The following is a 17,308-nucleotide window of genomic DNA, read 5'->3' as shown; positions in this document are numbered from 1 at the left end:
TGGAGTGATCGTTGGGCCAATTTCCAGTTTCGAGATGACAAATCGCCTACATCGCTCAGTGTGTACGCTCAATATGTGCACTCCTGAGGTCGCATGCAACGTCGTCAGGTTTGATGTGCTGCACATCAAACCTGACGACATCGCTAGCAACCTATGGTAAGTCAATGAAATACAGAACAGTGATCATTCCATCATTCATTAACATGTTCAAATGTGGATGGGCAATCCCCATTCAGGGCATTCATTCTGATGTCCCAAATGCCTGTCGTCTCAGTGTGTATATAAGCCTTTGAAGGATAACTTCACTTAAAAAAAATGCTGGTTACCGCGCCTTACCACCCAGGTTAAGTCGCGAGAACCGGCATTCTCTGACTTAACCTATTCCCGACCAGGCAAACAGCACGTTGTATTGAATAGCTGCGGGTGCTCCCTACAGCGGCTATTCAACATCGCACTGAATTGAATTTGGCCCATTGATCATATGCTGCTTTATATATCTGTCCTCTAGTGTAAAAAATGCAACATTTATACAGTTGTGTTTTAATGCAGAGGAAATGTGAATTGTAGGTGTTGGACAGACCAAATCAAGTTCCTCTGTGACTGTTATCTGCAGGAAGCGTGGTGACAGGGATGTGACATGAAGGGCCCACCAGGGGAATGCATTGATAGGGGCCCATACTTATGGGTGTGGCCAATCTTCAGAGGGGGGTGTGGCAAGCCTCCACAGAGGCTTGGCTAACCATTAGAGAGTGCATGGTCTGGGCCCCTCTTAAAAAAATATATGTTTGACCATGTTTCCGCCAGCCCTGCCATCCTACAACTGATGATGGGACAGTGTGACTGATATGAGGCACAGTGTAATGCCCATAAGGGGAAGCAGTGGTTTATCTGCTCTGGGCTGGTGGGAAATTAGAATGAAATATAGAAAATTACACACGTTACAGGTCTTGTTACCTTACTTATTGACCCACCCTTGTAAAATATTTTGTTTTAACCACTTAAGTGCTTATAAATGTAACATATACAGCACCTCCATGTGCCATTAGGTTTTGGCAGTCCCTAAGTAGAATATATTTGATGCTCCTTGTAAAATGTACAAGCAATAAGGGACATTTCCAAAAATAAATAAAAAAATATAAATAAAACTTTTATGAACACAAAAAATATATGTATATTTTTTTATATCTGTCATGCAAGATGCAAGCCTGCACATTGCACACCCCCATTTCCCAACTTATAGGATTAACCAGGGTACAGGAGCTAAGGCTGGGAGGGAATGCTGCGGTAACTGTCAGGCTCTGAGTCCTCATACAGTGTGTATGTCACCATCTTCCCAGGGACAGTGTACTGTGTGACCGGCAGTATGCCAACATATACTGAGCCTGCACATTATAATGAGAGGGTCAGGGGGACTTCTGTTCATCTAAAATCGTGGCTCCCCTGCTGGTGCTTCTCGCCCCTCTGTCAGATGAGGCACATGCCCCCGCTGCCCTTTCTAGCCGCACCCCAGAGAAATACAATAAAACTAGAGAGTTCTAATGAAGTGCAGAAAGCCAGGTAATCATCTGTATTCATATAGTACAATATGATGAAATCTATAATGACACAAACAAGTAACAAAGGTATGTGGACACAACTTCTATTTTTTGTGTCTGACACATCCACTGCTAATAAGTGCATAATATCTAACATACTGCTATGCAATATCCATTTTATTTATTAGCAGTTATTTATATAGCGCACACATATTCCACAGCGCTTTACAGAGAGAATATTTGTCAGAATCACCAGCAAATGGAATATTTGTCCATTCACATCAGTCCCTGCCCAAGTGGAGCTTACAATCTATATTCCCTAACACATGCACACACACATACACACTAGGGAGACAATTAACCTACCAGTGTATTTTTGGAGTGTGGGAGGAAACCAGAGTACTCAGAGGAAACCCACACAAGCACAGGGAGAATATACAGACTCCATACAGTAAGGGCCGTAGTGGGAATCAACCCCATGACCTCAGTGCTGTGAGGCAATAATGCTAACCATTACACCATCTGTGCTATCCATAGTCAAACACTAACAGTAGAAAGGGCGTACTGAAGAGCACAGTGATTTTCAACATTGCACTGTCATAGGATGCCACCTTTACAACAAGTAAGTTGTCAAATGTGTGCCCTGCTAAAGCTGCCTGTTACTGTGATGTGGAAATATCAATGAGCAACAACAGCACAGATGCAAAGCGTTAGGTCACACAGGCTCAGTGAATGGGACCACCGAGTGTGGGCAGTGCAAAGGAATTGTCTGTCACTCACTACTGACTCTACACACATCGCCATCAAAAAAATGGACGTAGAGAGCTTTATGGATTGAAATTCCACTGCCAAGCCTCAATTTACCATGCGCAATGCCAAACATTGTCTCGATTGGCATAAAATAATCGCATCTGGCAGTTTGATGGATAAGTCTGGGTTTGGCAGGTTCAAGAAGAGCACTTCCCACTCAAATGCCTACTGCCAACTTTAACGTGTGATGAAAGACAAATAACAGACTAATATGTTTTTCATGTTTTGTCTTGGGCCCAGTAATTCCAATGATGGGAAATCTTTTAATGGTACAGCATACAATGACATTCCAGAGATCTGTGTGCTTCCAACTTTGTGCCTATAGAATGGGGAATGACCTCTTTTGTTTTAGTATGATAATGCTGTTGTGCACAAAGTTAGGTCCTTCAAATGATTTTTTGAATATCTTTACTGGCCTACAGAGATCCCTAACCTCAACCTTATAAAACACCTTCAGGATGAACTGCAAAGCCTTACTGCCCAAGTGTGCGATATGACTGATGTTCTTGTGGCTGAAAAGATGCGAATCCTGGCAGCCATATTCCAAAACCCAGTGAATGTCCTTCCCAGAAGAGTGGCGGATGTTATTGCAGCATAGAGGGGATTAACTCCATGTTTGGGCTCATGATTTTGAGATGTGTAGCAAGCACATATGGGTGTGATGTCCAGGCGTGCACATACTTTTGGTCATGTAATGTAACTGAGATAAATGAACTGTGAACTAGCCATTTACAATGCATGGAGTAACAATATAAACAGGAACCAAAGGACCAACTACAAATGATTACATCAATAATAATAAAGGAGCGAAAGGAACAAAATATCCAAATATAATTAGTACAAAACATAATACATTATAATACATAATATACTAATAAAAAGCAACATTGACTAAAAATAAATATAAAGATGAGCAAATCACGAATCACAATTATATTTGAAAACTAATAGCATTTAAGCAAACAGCAATATCTTTGTATAGGAGCCAACATAAAGTTTCACGAGTAGAATAACCTTATGTTGTATAATTTGGAACTTTTAACTGTCCCTTACCCAGGCAAATCTACACTCGTTTTACTGAACTAGCCGGTTGTTGTATGCTGAAATAACAGTATGCTTACTTCAGCTGTCAGCCCAATTTGAACACTTCATTTTTCAAGAGCCGCTGCTGATATCCATAAATAGTGGCAGACTGAAAGAATTGTGTACCTTGCACTTTAATCCTGAGCAGCTGCTGCTGATGTCCACAAGTGTTAGTGTAATCTGAGACAGTGTTGTACCTTATAGTCTCCGTATTAACATCACATGGGGGCCAAGTTCTCCTATAGCCATCACTAATTAGAAGCCATACGTATCAGGGGCATATCTATAATGGGTGCACTCACACCCTGCACCCATATTATATAATACATACCTTTCCGAGGTCCCGCGTCGGGTGTCTCAGGCCTGCACAAAATGCCGGAACATGGCTGCCACGGCCATTTTTCCGTCGTTATACACAGTGAGGAAATCGCCAGGAAAATGGCGGCCACTCCATTTCCTGGCGACCAGCGCATGCGCAGTAGACTCTGGGCACAGGCGTGTAAGTCTGCTGCCGAACACCGGGGAAAGAGGAGGAGGCTCCGGACAGGAAATGAACACGGGACCCCTCCTCTCTTAATATGCCCCTGATAAGTATGCATTCACCGCTGCGCTCTAAACCATGATAATGGTCCCAATCAAGAAATCATAGCAGTTTCTTCAGATGAAGTGTATGTGCGCTTCAGGTTCAGCTGTATTTGGATGTGTCTGATTTTTTGCAGCAAGCGACCTGTAGTTAATTTTTTCTCCCCGCCAACATTTCATTTTGTTTCTACTCTCCGCTACCTTCCTCCAGGCTTCCTGCCTTGGTCTCTGGTGCTCCAGCTGTGGTGGTGCTGACTGTCTTCCCGCTGGCCTATGTTTCTTCGCTCTGTTGTCTGTGACATCCTGGGACCTGGCCGCCATCTTGAAATCACTCTGTCCTCTGTCTGCCTCCCAGTGTCTCCTAGCAATCTGATGTCTCTGCACTGTGGTGATCCTCACCCGCAGATCCTCCGCTTCCAGCAATGTGTGTCCTGGGCTGATCTGCTGCCTGTTCCTACGGCCAATTCTCCCTGCTGTTTTTTCTGCTTCTTTCTCTGAGAGGCTGCCTGGTGTTCCAATGGCCATTTTAACCCCGCAGGTCCTGTAGGCTGCATTCTTGGAGCCTCGATACCTCCACAGAGGGTTATAGCTGCTCCTGCTCACCCATTCTGACCAAGTACTGCTATTTGTCCTGCTTTTAGATGCTCTTTCATACTGAAGATTGTCTGTAATGGTGCTGCTATATTTTGTGCTTGATTTATTCATGTCCTCAGTTATACCTGCCTCTGGTGGCCTTGTTACTCCATTACTTATTGTGTTGCTCCTTCATGGACAAATCTGAGCATGCTGCAAGAGCAGCAGCTAAACTGGAAAAATGTGCACATTCTTCTTAGGTCCCCCATAGACTGACCCTCCTTCTAATGGTCAAGCTTCATCTCCACACACCTCCTCTGACGTGGCCGACACTACCTTTCTTCTCTTCAACAGGTAATCCAAACTATTACCACCTCAGAACACAGGGTTACCAATAAGATTGGAAAGTTTCAGGTTAATATTTCTCTGCTCAGACATGATCTTCATTAACTTTGAGAACAAGTCGGGGAGGCTGAGCATCGCCTCTCGGATATTGAGGACAGTACTTTTCCTATGACAACCCAATTGGCAGAATTATCCTCTCATATAGCCACGGTTCAGTCCAAGTTGTCTGAATGGATGGCAGACCGAAGGAATAATCTAAGATTTGTGGATCTCCCAGAACAGACAGAGAGCAATACCCCAGTGAAATGCCTTGAGGACTGGCTTGTGTCCTCCTTTGGCGAAGAAGTCTTTACCCCTCAGTTTGCAGAGGAGTGAGCCCATAGCCTCCTCTACCAGCCGCATCTGTCAGAGGCTCCCTTTCATTTATAGCTTGAAGTTTTCACTTCAGGGACCGGGACGCTGTCCGAGGTCTTCTCAATACTGAAAACACCTCTGTCTATGTTTACCCTGACTTTGCTTTGGATGTTCAAAAGTCTCGTTCAGAAACTCCGGGATCTTCATATCCAATACCCTATGCTCTTTCGTGCTCGTCTGCGGGTAATTTGTGATGGGGCTACTCATTTCTTCAACACCGCGAGGGAAGCCATGTCCTGGCTTGAGCAATGTCCAAGAATTCCTTACTGAACTTACTTATGTGTGGCACTTTATTTTCCCTACCAGTCAGCCTTTTGATGCTTCTGTTATTATGTACTTCATGTTTGGGTCTCTGTTAGTTATTTGGAGGGGCCTGTAAGTTATAGTTTTAGATTTCACAAGCTCTCTGGTTATAGTTTGTACACATTTTACTGGTTCTTTTCTTTTCTGGGTGGCATTGAAGCTTATTGCAGTTTTTTCTGTTGGCTTATGTGCTGATTGTAATGTATCAATCCTCTGTTTTGGATGGGGGTTGTTAGGTAGATGATTAGTGTAGTTTTGGGGGGGTTGGATCCATGTATGCCTTGGCTGGGGTCAGTCTATATAGGGAGGGGGAGGTGTTTTGTTCCTGCATGTACTGTATTTATTAGGAGAAATGGCACATGTGTATTTTACTATTTTCATTTATTCTTTCCCAGTATTTGTTTACTATATGATATCTTTGTAGTAACGGGGGTATACTGTACATCCTGGTCGTCTAGTCTAATGTTGATAGTTGAGTCATCTCCTACCAAAAATCTATATGTCACTTAAGCTCCACTGATATCCTGATTTTATACTACGTGGCCCTGAATGGCGGTTTCTGTGCATATTTTTTATATGTACTGTATAATGTTTATCACTGCTTACCCACTCCCGCTGATCTATTGAATTGCTATACCTATTTACATGTTTATCTCAGACTCTTTAGTAATTTTTGTATTTCCTTTTCATATGGGATAATGGACCTTTATTCTCTTGTTTTTCCGCTTTATTCATTTGAGTTGAGGTTCTACATTGTTTCATGCCATTTTTCATGTCTGCCTTGTTTTTTGAATGTATTGTTATTTTTCTTTCTATGGGTGTATATTTTAAAATCCAGCAACTGACCCAAATGCTAAACCCATCCCTAAAATCCCTAACTCCTAATCTGTTAGGAGCTGTTATGTTCATGTCAATTTAGGAACATCAGTTAGTAAAGAGGCACTCATCTGTGAAGAAAATGCTGGTGCGCAATTACACATGCAAGTCACACCTGGTTGAAAAGTTTCTGAATAGGTATGGGGACAATCATTCATATAGGGTGCTGAGTGATGGAACAGACCTCAGTCAAGAACTTGTTCCTGATTTCCAGGAGTTGATCTACTTACTGTATAATAGCCAGTTCCTAAACTTGGCTTGCCTCTTGGTTTTAGTATTTTGACTTATTGATTTTGTATACATTCCCAGTCTACTGGCTATGTTCCTGGGTCATAATAGTGTTTTGCATATCCTGCAACTGGCTATTGTGACCATGCTGCCCTTAATACTCCTCGTAGATGTAGATGTCAATCATAGCTAAATATCTAGATCAGACGCAAATATATATATGTATATATATATATATATATATATATATATATATATAATATATATTGATAATCACTTTTTACCCGTATTGCAGCTCCCAAAAAGGTTCTGAAGAAACAGTTACACGTTTTTTTAACGGAGAAACCGGTTAAGGACTTATCTGCAGGCTTGCCCACTATTGCCACAGATTCTAGTGATTTATATGAGAACAATCGGCACCCCGTGGAAACAAGCAATTGGGATCTATTACACTACTCCATCTGCATCTCCCTCCCTAAAACACCGGCCAATGATGTGTTGCTCCCGCTGACACAGCTCCATCTTCAACATCAGGTGGTTACGTATACATCTCACGGGGAGCGTAATTCACTGAGGTATTGCCCTCCCACTGCTGCTCCTCCGGACTGAGTACTGTATTTTTTTTTTATCTTGTCAATCATAGCGCCTACAATAACTCTTACATTAAGTAGAATGTCAGTGGGGTAAATCTCGTGCTACAAGTGATTTCCTCACATATATGACTATCTACCACTACTATCGTAAGGCTCTGGACACTGCCAAAGATTTCCAATCTCCCATCTCTGCCCAAGCCTCTAACCCCAAATTACTTTTTAATACATTTAAAACACTTTTTATACCCTCCACACCCAACACACTATCTACTATAAGTGCACAAGATCTTGCTTCCTATTTAAAAGGACACAACCAGTGACCTGCTCAATTCTTTCCTGAACCTTTTGGCCCCTTCAGGTTTTTGATCCCACAAATGAAGATGAAGGGGTAAATTTATTAAGCTCTGTGTCTGGTAGATCTTGCAATCACGGGTGTTTTTGGACGTTTTTTAGAACTCGGAAACTTACTAAGTGCAAACTCGGGTGAGAAATCATGAAACTCTTTAACACATGGGTGCATATACAAATAGAAATAAATACACCATCAGCCAAACTCGCAGGTACTTTTCATAGCCAGAAATACTAGGGAATTACTCTAGAGCGGCCTCTAATCGGCTGGTGGCACAGCCGATCAGAGAAAACACATACACATATACAGTGTCCGAGGGGTCCGGGCTATTCGGTTTGTTATTTTGTCAAGGCCAGGACTCTGCTGGATAAGAGGACCAACCTGCACCAGGACGTGAGTGAGTATTTACATTTTTTTTTTTAAGGGAAACCATGGGACTTCTACTGGACAAGGGGACCGATCACAAGGGAGAATGTAAGTATGTGTGTTTTGTCATTATTTTACAATTTTTTTATAGTAGTTCCACAAGTGCCAAAGGGCAGGCAAGCTGGCACCTGTAGTCCCACTGTAAAAAACAATAGTAAATATCTAATTATTCCCACTATTACCCCTGCATCCTGTCACGGCTGCCAACACTTGAGACTCCTGGGAGGAGGCAGGCCTACTAGGCACAATAAACTGAGGTAGCTTTAGGAATGACCTTTTCATGAAATCTCGATAGCACGGAATAAAAGTAAATAGAATTTATTCACAGGAGAAATATAATAGCAGCGTCTCACATAAAGTCTCAACAACACTGAGGTTCACATAAGCAATAACGAGTATAGGAGAAAACCCCCCATATAGTCTTTAACACAGAAAAGTTAATATGGTAGGGAACCCCGAGTCCAGTATGAGGCTAACACCTCAGGATGGTATAGAGGAGCTTCACCTGGGTGGAACCCTGTAGTGATGGAGATCCGGAGCAGAGTGAGCCCTGTGATGCAGTGAAAGACGGAGCAGGGTTGAGCCCTGTGATGCTGTGAGGTTGAAGCAGGGTTGAGCCCTGTGATGCAGTGAGGTCGGAGCAGGGTTGAGGCCTGTGATGCGATGAGGTTGGAGCAGGGTTGAGCCCTGTGATGCGATGAGGTCGGAGCAGGGTTGAGCCCTGTGATGCGATGAGGTCGGAGCAGGGTTGAGCCCTGTGATGCGAGGAGGTCGGAGCAGGGTTGATTCCTGTGATGCGGTGAGGTCGGAGCAGGGTTGAGCCCTGTGATGCAATGAGGTTGAAGCAGAGTTGAGCCCTGTGATGCGATGAGGTTGAAGCAGGGTTGAGCCCTGTGATACAGTGAGATCAGAGCAGGGTTGAGCCCTGTGAAGCTGTGTGGTTCCAGAACAGGGTTGAGCCCTGCGGTGTGACTAGAATCCGGAACGGGGTTGAGCCCCGCAATGCGGCGATAACTGTAACGGTGCAGTTGACAACTGTAACGAAGATGGGTTCAATGTCCACAGGAGTGAGAGGCAACAGGCAAAAAATAGTGCAGCAAAAGGTGAAACCACAGCAGTGGAGCAGAAAGCAATACTTAGGCAATGACTATGCTGAGCTCTGTAGTGCGGCTAGTAACTGGCATCAGAAGTTAAGCTAGAACATGAGAGGAGATATAGCAAAGTCCACAGCAACCCACAAGCACAGCAGGGATCTGGCAGGAGTCCAAGAAAGACCTGAAAGTAACGTTGCACAGACACTGAGACACAGTTAGTAACAGGCTTTATACTAGAGGTCTGTTATCCATAGAAAGTTCAGAACATGTGACCCAAATGGAATCAGGTTTGAAATAATGAGCAATCTAGGAATCCCACAACCTGACAACACCTTGGAAACAGATGATGACTTTAACTCTCTATTCCCTGTATGTGAAGAACACCAGTAAGCAGGATAGCTCCTCCAATGACCACAAAGGAACTTTGGAAAAAGTAATCTATCTTTATGTACTGAAATAGTCGCAGTCCTGACACATCCACTGGCCAGAGGTGCAAGGAAGAGCACAGGGCTTCAGCCTAGGCCTGGAGTGCTTAGGAGAGGGGGACCTTTTTATTGGGGGGTCCCCACCTCCCGAGATCCCCAGCCTGGGCTGACTAGCTTTTGGTGTTAATGCTTTGGACGGGTGACCCGGTGAAAGGGTCCCCTGGCTGTGGCATTACGCTCCCGCTAGTTTGAGTCCAGTGCTGGTTTTAAAATTACGGGGGAACCCTACATGTTTTGTCTCCCGTATTTTTAGAAACAGGACTGGCTCAGGAGCCTGGGACTGATTATGCTTTGGGGGAGGAGGGACCCCACATAATTTTTTGTTTTGAAAAATTAACCCTTTATTTTATTAATTTTCACATTCAAGCAGCCTGCACGTATCTCACTGATATGTGCAGGCTGAGTGTTTGGCTGCAGTCAGACACAGGAAGCTTGGGGAGAAACACTATCACATACAACATCAAAAAACACAAGTCAGCAAAACACGAGTCTTGGTAAATTTGAGTGTTTCAGCTGCCAAAAGTCTCCCGTGCTTCAACAATGCTGATCGTGTTTCAACTCAGGCAATCTCGGCCCAAACACGATTCTTAGTATATTTACCCTGAAGCATCTACATCCTCCTACTCTACTACCTCTCCTCTTGATCCTATACCCTCACAAACTTGTACAACTCTGTTTCCTGTGCTTATCCCATCTTAAACTAAAATCTGTAATCTCTCTCTCGCTCTACTAGTATCTTTCCTTCATTATTCAAGCATGCAGTGATTACTACTATTTTTTTTTAAAAACCCATAGAACTCTGACCCTAACTCTCAAATTACCATCCCATCTCCCAGCTACCTTGCCCCTCAAAGCTACTTGAGAAACTTGCCTACACCCACCTCACACATTTTCGTGATTCGCACAACTTATTAGACTGTCTTCAGTCAGGTTTTCATTTCCGACACTCCACAGAGACTGCACTGACTACAGTAGTTAATGATTTGATCACTGCTAAATCTAAAGGCCATTACTCACTTCTTATTCTTCTGGATCTTTCAGCTGCATTTGACGTTGTGGACTACTCTCTTCTCCCACAAACTCTACAATTGGTCTTAATGACGCAGTCCTATACTGGTTCTCATTCAACTTCTAAAATTGCTCTTTCAATGTTTGTTTCTCTGGATCCACCTCGTCTTCATCAGATGGAGTACTGCAAGGCTCATAAAATTATTTCTTAAATTTATTTTTTTGCAATTGTAATATCTTGGCGGACATTATTACTAACGTGCATTTGGTTTAAGCTATAATATTCTGGATATTTCAATGAGACATTGTTCTAGACAAACAAGAGGTGTTTTGGAACCTTTGAACACTGATCATGTGTTGTATTATCTTTTCTTTCCTCCTTTGTTTTAAGCTTTGGTGCTGCTCCCAGGGTGAGGGTGAGGCAGGGATGTCATAGCTTAATCATTCCTCCATTCCAGTTTCCTCTTTTTATTTTCTTTTGCCAGTTTTTCCCTCTGCCTTTTTTTTTATTGCTATAATATGTACTTTTATGTTGGCTCTTTGTATATTTTAATGAGAACACAAAGCATGTATTTATTATTGGCTTATTATCCTAAAATAAATTAATAACATTGACAATTTTAAGTAAATATGGGAATAATCAAGGAAAGTTGTGTATAATCTATTTTGCCTATTTTTTTATGTAAATTTATATTAACAAGACTATATTGCAAAGAAAAAGCTATATCAGTCCCTCAAAACTATTCTATTCTATAGCTATTCTATTAAAATTCACCAAGGTGGATTGAAATAAAAAAAGATTCCTAATTAAAGCTACATACCCCCTAAATGTGAATTTTAGTCTGCTCATTAGCTTATGCAATACGGGTTTATTGGTTATTGGTTTATAGATGTATTCATTATAGAAAGTATTATATGGTTACATACATGATAACAAAAAGCACATGAAGGAAAGGCACTACCTTTTTGACAGTGCTATTTTAGATATGTATCTTTATGTGCTATGGGTATTTTACAAATACCTTTGATTAAAACAATTTAAATACGAATATAGGGCCTGATTCAGACCCATTCGCTAAGCCGCGGATGCACGCTATGGCCAATAGTCGCATGCGTATGCGGCAAAATACGCATGCGCGAACCAGTCACTACGATCGGGAATTGTGCGCTCGTAGTACACAGACTGGATGCTACTTTGAGTGACAGATAGTGCAGTTTGTGGGTGGTAACAGGGGAAGGTGCTTGTGAACGGGGGAGTGGTGCTGCCAACGCAGGCGTGTCTGGGCATCAAAACTGAGTTTTATGTGTGTGCATAATTAGCAAAGATGCATCATTGTGCACGTCACTTGGGTGTATTTCAGTCTGCAGTGATTGCTGTGCTTGCGGCGGGGTAGGGTCTACCTCAAGCACTGCGTGCTGCTCCGATGGCTCTGATTAATCATACACTTCTCGGAGATGATGTGTGTTAAGAAAGAAAAGTTGGCGTCTTTAGACTGGCGTGCGTTCGCTCTGCCATCGCTCTCTAAGTCATAGAGAGCGTCCTTACACCAGACAGTGCGATCGCTGAATTTGCATACCCAGCCCCTTTTAGCTGCGAGAGAGCGCAGCTTAGCGTCCGGGTCTGAATTGACCCCATAATACCAAATCACATCACATACGTAAAATTCCAAAGTTCAATTTTAATGGATGTTGTGGTTTTAGGGCTAAATTACACATTTACTAACAATAAAACAAATCAATGATTGTCTGTTAGTAAATGTGTGATTTAGCCCCAGAAACCAGATCGATTTTGAAGGCAAAAGACAGGTCCGATACGAGTGACCCACGCCATGCATCGTTACAGTTTCTGCAACTTTATATAATTAATTTGTGATAGAAATACGAATCCTAAGACCCTAGTAAACTACAATATGGGCCTGATTCTGAGTATCACTCATTCCTCACGCAATGCTAATGTTCACGTAGTTGAGCGAATATTTGCAACTGCTGTTGCAATCGGGAGAGATGGTACCACAAGTGTGGCAAAAATGGTCGTGGGCGTGTCAATGCAAGTGGCGGCGTTCACAGATGCATAACCGCAGGCCTAGGAGCCCATGGTCAGACAGAGAAGCTGCACCTGCCATAGGGCTGGTGCAAGTTTCCATGGTGCAACCATAAGGATCCACCAATCGGTATTACAGCGTGCACAGGTGCTAAAAGTGGGCGTCCCAGACCTTGCACAAGGGGCGAACGGATATACACCAGGGAAGGAGTTTGTATGCTATTTGTATAAACTCACAGATGGGTGACCGCCAATAGATGCAGCAGTGAGTCATGTCTGATCCCCTTAGGATCGGCCACCCCCTGCTGCTGGCTGCTCTTCTAGCAGGACTGTGCAGTACAATCATGTTTTCTACAGGTAAAAAAAAAAATTATGGCGTGTACACACAGTATATATATATATATCTTAAACCGTAAAGGTTTTTTTATTTTACTGTATAAAAGGCAGGCTTAATAAAATATAGAGTATACTCTTGTTTGCAGAAGTAAACAGTGGGCTCAAAGATTGCAAGATGTCTCTGTATTGTGGCTGATCATCGGATGCAATTTTACTAACCTAATCCGTATTGAGGGCCTGATTCAGCAGTGCACGCTACTGCACCGCTGAACGCAGATTCCCGATGTTCAGAAGTGTGCAGAATGGGTCCTGCTTACATGCTGGCAGCAGACTGTCAGTGATTGACAGTCTGCTGCCGTTTGTGGGCGGGGAGGGGGGCGGCGATTCCCTCAGTTTCCCAAAACGGAGGCGCGTCGCCACCGTTGTGGGGGAGGGAAGAAAGCAGGATCTCCGTCTGCTAACGGAGATTTCCTGTCCTCTTCCTCTAAACTGCGGAGGCCGGCTGTGAGATCCCATGGGTCACCGCAGCCGGCCGATGGTACGAAGATTATCCAGTGCTGCGTTAGACAACGAAGCTCGGATAAATAATGCACAGGAGGTGTGATGCCTCCTGCTGCATTACCATATCTGCAAGGATCGCAGTTGTAAAGCTGGCTGCGTGCATACATCATATAACTATAGCCATGTGCAGCTTTGAAATTACGATCCTTGCAAAATCAGGTCCTGAGATTTAAAAAAAAATAAAATAAAAATTGATAGGTAGAGTCACTTAGGGGTTTATTTATGAAGTGTAGGGATGTACAACCTGACATTTCTGTTCATGTTTATGCCCAATATTTAAAAAGTCAGTGCTTTTATTAGCCACGTCTTGTTAGGAAAAGCACTGCCCTTTTATTGGGCATAACATGTACATCCCTACACTTCATAAATAAACCCCTTAATGTACTGACAGAGGTCCTGATTCAGACCCGCTCGTGAGCGCATAGCGCTCGCAAGCGGGTCGATGTTTGGCCCCTGCGCATGCTCTGCCTCCGGCGTACGCATGCGCGAGCCCCAGCGAGCCACGGCAGCTCCGTTGCTCCGGGGCTCACTACAAGACGGGCGGCTGTCGATGTTGATTGACAGCTCATCCCGTTTTGTAGGTGGGGAGGGGGGGGTGGCTGCACAAACGCAGGCCTAAACTAAAAAAAACAAAACAAAAACGCACTGATTCAGAGCGAGCGCACGCAAATAGCGTGCGCCTCTGAATCAGGCCCAGAGTCCAATAGATGTTTGTAGATTTTGGGTTCTTTGCGATTTCACTAAGCTTCATACAGTCTGATCATAGGGCCTGATTCAGAGCCGGACGCTATTTGCGCTCGCTCGTCCAGAAAATAGGGGTGGCTATTCAAATCAACCGTTCGCTGTTTGCGGTCTGTTCACGCCTCCAGGTCTGAACGAGCGAACAAAACTTGCGGACGTTTTTTGGGAAACTACGCCCCCTGGCCGCTCGCATCCTACGTCATGTCCGCTATTTATTAGATTAATCGAGTACATCGACCAGGGTATGAGCTGCTCGCTATTCTTGTGGTTGGTTTTTGCTACCACAATTTTGCGAGCAGTTCTGGCTCTAAAATAACCCAGTGACGTGGTCAATGATGCTGCTGTTTTAATTATGCACACCCATAAAACACCCGTTTTGACCTTTAAGCACGCCTGCGATCGGATCTCCACTCCCCGTTTTCAAGCACCTTCCCCTGTTACCACCCACATACGCCTCATCCTGTCACTCAAATTAGCAGGCATTCGCTATTTTGCGAGCACATGAATTTCGACTGCACTGACTGGTTCGCGCATGCGTATAACGATCCGTACGCATGCGCAGTTGGGCAAACATCGCTCGGAGCGAACGAGCTGACGCTTACGAGTGGCTCTGAATCAGGCCCATAGAGGCTTAAAAATATTTTGCCCATTTGAAAAAGTAACTTGTATTTTTGAAAGTTTAAATGACTGTGGACCAAGCTACATGTTTAGTATAATCCTATCTGTGTACACAAACTTTGAAATAGATGGCAAAACACAAGTCATATATCAAAATAGTCAATAGTCTTAAATGTTTGTTGGTATAACACAACGGGCTGTGGTGAGTTGCAATGAATTTCATGCTGTGGCTAATTGCACCATTTTAGACTCTTGTAAGTTTTACAACATAAATATTCTAAATTGATAAATCTTTTCAAAACGTGTACTGTCTGCTATATGTTACATGTTCACAGGATTTGAAAAATCTATAATTTATTGACAATAATTTCAATATAGTCAAGTTTTTGACCTATATCAGCACAACACTATTTCAGCAAGTCTAAAGTGTAAAAGTCACGGTAGGATTAAGTAAAGCTCTTATTTCAGAAGTCTTCACCCTCCTCTCTGACAGATGCAGCTACTTCATTATGGCAATCAAGAAGCTGCGTCTATAAGCACATGTCACAGTGATAATTACATTAGCAGCAACTCACAAGTCATGGATCTGAAAAACAAGTATACTCAAAACAAGCTACATGGACTTGGGTAAAAGGATTGTATATTCAAGATGCAAAGGATAGAGATAGAGATAACATTGTTTTTAAAATTAAAACATGATCCTTATTACTTATGTTCCAGCAGACTGTTCTCCCCATGGTATTGCATTAGTGACACTGCGCATATTATGAAATCATTACTAAAGTCCTGGTTGTCCTAGCATAAACTCAGCATTACATGAATATCTGTTCTCATCTTTTCCTTGGCTGGATTTCAGGTCCAACTCTGCCCACCTGTCCTTTTTAATTACAGTCTGCTGGTGCTTACAATTATTTATATAGTGGCAGCATATTCCATTAGGAATACAGTAATAAATCTAGGCTAGGTATTTACAGTCAGACAAAGGGGAAAGGGTGCTCAGCTCTCCCAATCTACAGGTGCCACATTTTGCATACTGGTCCAGCCAGTTAGCAAGAGTAATGGTTAGTGGGCTATATGTTCCTGTCACACATCAGTTTTGGTCTATGGTCAGACGGATGTTTATTTATGTAAAGAGAACACATGTATATTTTGTGTGAACTGTATAGAGAGGAGATATTTTGAGAAATGTGAAAAGATGTAAAGATTTTTTTTTTATTGATTCTGAAGCGTGCAAAACAATATATCAAACATTGGGCCTGATGCAGACCCGGACACTAAACTGCGTTCGCTCGCTATGAGCGATGGTCGCCAGTCTACACATGCGAATGCATCACAGTGAACGTGCGCGAGCCAGTCACTGCGTCCGGGAATCGTGCGCTCGTAGTACACAGACTGGACGCTACTTTGAGTGACAGAATATGCCATTTGTGGGTGGTAACAGGGGTAGGTGCTTGTGAACGGGTGAGTGGTGCTGCGAATTCAGGCGTGTCTGGTCATCCAAACGGAGTTTAATGGGTGTGCATATTTAGCATGGAGGAGTCATTGTACACGTCACTTGGTTGATTTTCAGGTTGCATTGATCGCTGTGCTTGCGTTGGGGGTAGGGGCTCCCGCAAGCGCTGCGTCCAGCTCCGATGGCTCTCGATGTTACCGATTATTCATACACTTCCTGGAGATGACGTGTGTTATGAGTGGAAAGTGGGCGTCTTTATACACCAGTGTACACTCACTGCCGTCGCTCTATAAGACATAGAGGGCGTCCTTCGGCCACACAGTGCAATCGCGGAATTTGCATACCCGGCCCCTTTTGCCAGCGAGCGAACGCAGCTTGGCGTCCCAGTCTGAATCAGGCTCATTGTACAATGTCATATAAGACTTAAAAATTTAAAAGAACATAGAGTGTTCCTTGGGTAAATCAACAGCATAAAAATAACAGATAAAGTGCAGTAACATGAAATTACTGTAAGAGGGCACCACGTGGACCTATGCCGCGTATCCACTAACCGATATTATGGATGACTGAACGATAATGATATATTGTTATCATTCATTATATCGGCCAATGGCTATGCCGTCAACGACTAGCAATGCACGCTCCCGCTGGTTGTTGATGATGTCGCACATCGCCTGTACTTGCAGGGCAACCTGACGATACTGTCAGGTTCTGCAAGTACGAAAATGAAGGAGGGTGACGTCACTGAACTATATCGTGATTGATATCGTTCAGTCTGGGTGCTCAATGTCATTAATGACATTGATCACAACACTGCCAGGGACACACTACACGATATCGCTCATAGGAGTGAT

At 43.3% G+C, this 17,308-nt stretch overlaps 1 protein-coding gene across 2 annotated transcripts in view; it reads right to left on the bottom strand.

The window, feature by feature from the left end:
• LOC148529660 (transmembrane protein 272-like) overlaps nt 1–17,308 on the bottom strand; it is a 102,320-nt gene that overhangs the window by 22,226 nt on the left and 62,786 nt on the right. The window lies entirely within an intron of this gene.

The sequence above is a fragment of the Taudactylus pleione genome, unplaced genomic scaffold (assembly GCF_031769625.1).
Source record: "Taudactylus pleione unplaced genomic scaffold, aTauple2 ptg000085l, whole genome shotgun sequence".
NCBI classification, from domain to species: Eukaryota; Metazoa; Chordata; class Amphibia; order Anura; family Myobatrachidae; genus Taudactylus; species Taudactylus pleione.
Note: the sequence above shows the minus strand (reverse complement) of the source record. Positions and strands in the feature narration are given on the sequence as shown.